We start from the raw sequence: 5,756 nt of genomic DNA, 5'->3' as shown, positions 1-5,756 counted from the left end.
CATTTGTCATCAACAAAAAATGTTTGTAAGCTGTTAGAACAATGTAGTTAGAAATCAAGCATTAAAAATATTTCAATTTCTGACTGTTAGCTACCAATTAAGATGGATATCTTCTGCAGCTCACATGAATCTCTAAGTCTAGGGCAACTTTGTGATTATTGTAATAATTAATGCAGATCCCATTGCTTTCTTGCAAATTGGGTTTTATTTGGCCCTGATTTCAGCCCTGATTGCCTTGTTATTGTTTATGAAGTTTTAATATGTGCTCTTTTTGTGTTCATTTTCCTTTTGTCCAATGATTGAGTTGGGCAACCATATAAATGCTTTTAAATAAATATATACAATAAGCGATAATGGGGCATTTCATTGTGCATCACAGATTCTATCACTCCTAATGTCTACATGCCCTGAATAGATACTTGTGACTATTTAGCTGAATTCATGTAGCCTAGAATGATGAGCCAGTTTCCTCAGTCAGGTCCCCATTATACAATCCAAGTCAAGGGCTGGGATGTGATTCATCCAGGACGACTGCAAACAAACAAAACACTTGTCATTGCTGGTAAGTAGAATAATGTACCAGCCAAATATGTGATGTAGTACACACTTCTTACATTTGCTCTGGACTGTGAAAGCACTAGACTAAAAACAAATTAAGGTCCAAAACCCATTTCCAACTAGACTTTAAAATCTCTTCTCAAATTTCCCCTGCTCACCCTTGGTTCTTTCTCTTTTGGCATTACTTTGGTATATAGAAAGAGTTTTCTGATTTTACTTCTATCCATTTATGATACTGCAGGACAAGGAGGGAATGTTCATCTTAAAGAATAATAATAAGTTTGATCTAATTAAAATACAACACTGAACAATTAGAATTTCATGACATTTGTATTATTGTCTTTTCTTAATTATTTCTTAAAATCTGCTAAGTTAAACAATTTAAACTTTAAGCTCTTTTTTAATAAAAAAAATTGGTTCCAGTATAGTTCAAACATCAGTTTTAAAACAGGAAAGAAATCTGTGGTTATCTAGATATTGGATTGCTTTTCTCACTATTTGTGATTGGCCTTATTAGTGAAGGATAATGAATCTAGAATTTTTACAACATCTGCACACTACCACAAACATCTTTTCCTGGTCATTGGTTTCAACACATTTATATTAAATCCGTTTTATGTAGAATAACAATTGCACAACCTATTCTCTTTCAAATGGAGCTTTCTTTTTTGTACTACCTAATCTCACAACTATATTTTAAAGTATAATTCTTCCAATGCAATTGCCTCCTTTCCATTCATGGAGCTATCTTACAACAGCTCTTTGAGCTACATTAAAAACTGGCCTCAAGATAACCAGTAATTTAGGATTTAGCCCAAGCCCTTGCTAAACCAAGTATAACACTTTGATTTTGTGTTTACTTCCAAAACACATCATGTCTTTTCCAAAACACATCATTTGCTTTCTGTGCGTGAGAAAAATGAGAACATCATGAGCATAAAATAATTGTAGAAAATCACCAAACAATTTTTTACAGCAGTTAAAGCCAAGCTGAAATGATGGTGCATTCACAATTATGAATGCAAGCATATAGTCCTTGGAAATGGGAACTATAGAGGGCATATTGAAGTATGTTAGATTTTACTGAATGCATTGAAGGTTTGTAAGACTTTTCCTGCAGAATTATATAGCATTCTCCTGTGGAAGTTTCCAGAGGTCAAACAGTTTAGCTTTTAATTTTAAAAGTGAGAAGCCAACTCAAGCAATGTATTTTTGAGAGTTTTGTGTCAGGGGAAAACTTAGTATCAGTTCATAACAGCACCTGAAAAGCATCCATTAGAAACCAGCAAGGGAATTTACAAATTGTTAAAAAAAGAAAGAAAGAAAGACCAGTCCAGGAGACAGACAGCGATGTGGGAGCCTTTTGACCTGATGTCCCTTGCAGTAGTTTCTCCCATCTTTTGTTTACCACTTTCTCCACTCTCCTAACCAAAAGGCCATAAATATATTTTATCCTTATCTCCAGTGGTGGGATTCAAATATGTGAACAACCGGTTCTATGTGTGGATGCCACTTCCGGAAGTCCATTCTGGGCCTGGGCAACAAAAAATTAGCTACCGGTTCTGCCGAAGTGGTGCGAACCAGCTGAATCCCACCACGGCTTATCTCCCTCTTCCTCACTTCTTCTCTGTCTAGTTTCTTTTCATACATTGAAATTGAGTGTGAATTTTGAGTTCAGAAAAGCATATCTAATAGGGAACGTTACAAAATTCTGCATGGCACGGATAAAGTCAATATGAATATTTTCCTCCCCTAACACTTCAAAACAACACAATCAGGAAGCACAAAATGAAATACTGAGAGTAGTATTAATAAAAGGTAAAGGTAAAGGTTCCCCCGCACATGTGTGCTAGTCGTTTCCGACTCTAGGGGCCGGTGCTCATCTCCGTTTCATAGCCGAAGAGCCAGCGCTTGTCCGAGGACATCTCCGTGGTCATGTGGCCGGCATGACTAGACGCCAAAGGCGCACGGAACGCTGTTACCTTCCCACCGTAGTGGTCCCTATTTTTCTACTTGCATTTTTACGTGCTTTCGAACTGCTAGGTGGGCAGAAGCTGGGACGAGTAACAGGCGCTCACTCTGCTACGTGGCACTTGGGATTCGACCCGCCAAACTGCCGACCTTCCGATCGACAAGCTCAGCGTCCTAACCCACTGAGCCACCGCGTCCCTAGTATTAATAGAAGTGTATAATAATAATAATAATAATAATAATAATAATAATAATAATAATAATAATAATAATAATAATAATAATATAATTAATAGTAGCAATAGAAGTATTTCAATTTTACCTACGTCTATGGTTTGGAATGCATCCCTAATTAGGATTGTGCATTGTTCTGACAAAATGCCTTAATTTGACAAAGCTTTGATTGGATCACTCCTTTGAAAAAGATTTGCAAGATTTGCTTTGAAGAAGTGAATCAAATTAGAATGCTGCTAAGTGCTTTGCCGTTTTGCAGCATGCTTCAAAGACTGAATGACTTTTCTGCTACTATGAAAAAGGCTGCCGACAATACTGCAGCTTCATTTTTATGTTTGGAGAAAGCATTGGGAGGATGGGAATAGTGCAATAATATCTCTGACATTAACATGAATGGGCAGCCAATCATTTTAATACCTCATTTAAACTCTCTGCCAGCAGAACAATTCTGGCATGGCAAAGCTAATATGATTTTATTCATTCACTTTCTTAGATCTCAGCTTCTTGAGTGTGACCAGACACAAAGTTTAACTTTGTTCTCTTTTGTGTTCTGTGTTGTTCTTGCCAACCCAATTAGGAGCAAAAATCGATGGACTCTGCTGATTAGACCAATTTGGGGAGAAATCTTATTTTTAACCTACATGATCTAGACAGGTTTAAGACTCTTGATAATGAGTGAATAGGCCCCAGACTAACACTGGCCACATTGAGACCCAAAGGTTTACTGTTTTTTTAAGAAGAGATAGCAAAGGGGAAAAAAACGTTTTTTTCTCTGTGACCTACCTACTGTATCTCATTGGACCATTTTGCTTCAGATGTCTCTGTTAATTAATATTAACTAAATATTGTCATCAAGCTACATCCCTAAGAAAGCAAATCTTGTCAGTGAGAAAAAGGTCTGGTTGTGTGTATGTGTGCATGTGAGAGAGAGAGAGAGAGAGAGAGAGAGAGAGAGAGAGAGAGAGAGAGAGAGAGAGAGAGAGAGAGAGAGCGCTTTTTGTAACACATTCTCCTATTTATTGGCACATCTGTTAACCACTGTCTAAAATTTGCTGAATGTTAACATTACAGCGTATCTGTTTAAGTCTTATATATTGTCTTTGATTGGTCTCCTCACTGTTTTCCTAAATATATCTGAATTAGCCTCACTGTTTAATGTGTCGTATATAAGGGAGAATCCCTGCTGATTTTAGCTAATTTCTATTATGAATATTTAGTTAGCATTGCCATTGCATACTGTCTCCAATTTTGGTCTCCCTTTCCAATATTGTGCCAAATAGGTGCTTGCAGTTGTCAACATATGTCTTAGTGAATTGTGTTACTTTTCATTTGTATTTTCTGGAATTATTCTTAGTAAGAGTATTTTTGGTTTCAGTTAAAATTTAATATTTATTTTTTTCTGAAAGTTTTTGAAGTGTGCCTTTCTAGTATTTCTGAGGTTTTTTGACATGATGATCACATGTGGTAATGGCTCCTTTTTTGTGGTAACATTTCCAACATTTGTTGGTAGATGATTTATATATCTTGGCAATAATTAATGGATATGATCAACTACAGATATCATTTAATACCAGTTTTCACTCAGATAATAGTCTGGAGTAAATTTTATTTTTCCCATAGCTGTTCTCATTGTTTTATTATGATTCTTTGAAGTTTTGGATATGTATTATGTATTAAATATGGAATAATGTTTATATTTTTCAAGGAAATAAAGAAGACACACATTGTTTAGATGAATCAGATTAACAGACTCAATTAAAATGAATTGCTGCAATGTAATGTACAGGAATTTCATGTACAGTAAGTACAAAATTACATTTCCAGAGGGTAAGTAAAGGGACTAGCCTGCTCAGAAAGATTTATATGATAGTCTATACTCATTCTTTTCAAAATTTTAAGCAGGCCTTGGAAGTGCTAAATTGGCTTACCAGATGTAGCTCCAAAAGACACATATCTTGTATTCCGTTGTTAGCGAATGAGCAGTGATATAATGTGCCATACTTTCAAACATCAAGAGGTTCATAGTAACATCATAGAAAGCCTATGAAACTGAAATAATCCATCATAAAAAAGAAATTTTCAGGGGGGTGGGGGTGGAATCCAATAACTACCTGGAAAAAGCAATTCAATGAAATTAAACAGAACTCTTAAAGGAGTCAACAAAAGAACAAGAAATTTCATAAGTGGGTCATTACTTTAGTTCACTCTTTGACAACAATTTGAAACATGTTGATTTCCCCCCCCCTCCATATCTTGCATTCCATGCCTTGAAGATACTAGAAATTATAATTGGAGCTTGCATGAGCTTTCCTTTCTGTCAATTTAATGAAATCTGTTGGAGGTTCAGTCTACAATTGTAAGAATCTGTAAACTATACTTCAGTACTCATCTTTCTCAGATTAACTCCCTGAAAACTCAGCGGTGCTATTCACACAGCACATTTAATTGGGTCTGAAGGGGAAAATTAGCACATCATGTGAACAGCAAATCAACTCACTGGAGGATTAACCTTCTTATTCAGCCGCCCATAGCAAATCCAAAGTTATAGATTGTCCTTCCAAATAAGACAGCAGTGCTTCTCTAGATACTGCATATGGTTTTGGTTGTCTTCTTGTTTTCCCCAAAATCCTTAGAAAGGATGAGAGACAGCAAAAGTGAGGTAGATGATTTTTCTCATCTACGGTGGCACTGATCCCCATGGGATGACTACAGCTTCTTAATTACTTTTTTTAGCATGAAAATAAAGTACCCCAAAAGAGTCTCAGAAGAGAGTGTATCACAGCCTCATTTATAGTGATCAGATGAATAATGAAAATAATTAACAAGAAAACTTGATTCATGGAGATCACTCATAGCTAGGGGAATGGCTAATGTAATCAGTACTGTTTCCTGCAAATGGAGAATGGGTCTTACTTGAGTGCATAGAGGGGAAGTTGAATCTGTGAGGAGATGAGCAATTTCTAAATTTGATGTAAAAATAAAAAAATCAAACA

At 35.9% G+C, this 5,756-nt stretch overlaps 1 long non-coding RNA gene across 1 annotated transcript; it reads right to left on the bottom strand.

Annotated features, from left to right (window-relative positions):
- Positions 1-716: 716 nt before the first annotated feature.
- Positions 717-5,280, bottom strand: LOC308670697. Its single transcript, XR_014027058.1, has 3 exons — positions 5,261-5,280; positions 4,692-4,812; positions 717-819 (listed from the first exon to the last, which is right to left on the bottom strand). It is a non-coding gene; the product is annotated as an uncharacterized lncRNA (long non-coding RNA).
- Between the last annotated feature and the right edge of the window lie 476 nt (positions 5,281-5,756).

The sequence above is a fragment of the Vipera berus genome, assembly GCF_964194415.1.
Source record: "Vipera berus genome assembly, chromosome: 7".
Taxonomy (NCBI): domain Eukaryota; kingdom Metazoa; phylum Chordata; class Lepidosauria; order Squamata; family Viperidae; genus Vipera; species Vipera berus.
The sequence above is the reverse complement of the archived record's forward strand: the minus strand, read 5'-3'. Positions and strand labels throughout refer to the sequence as shown.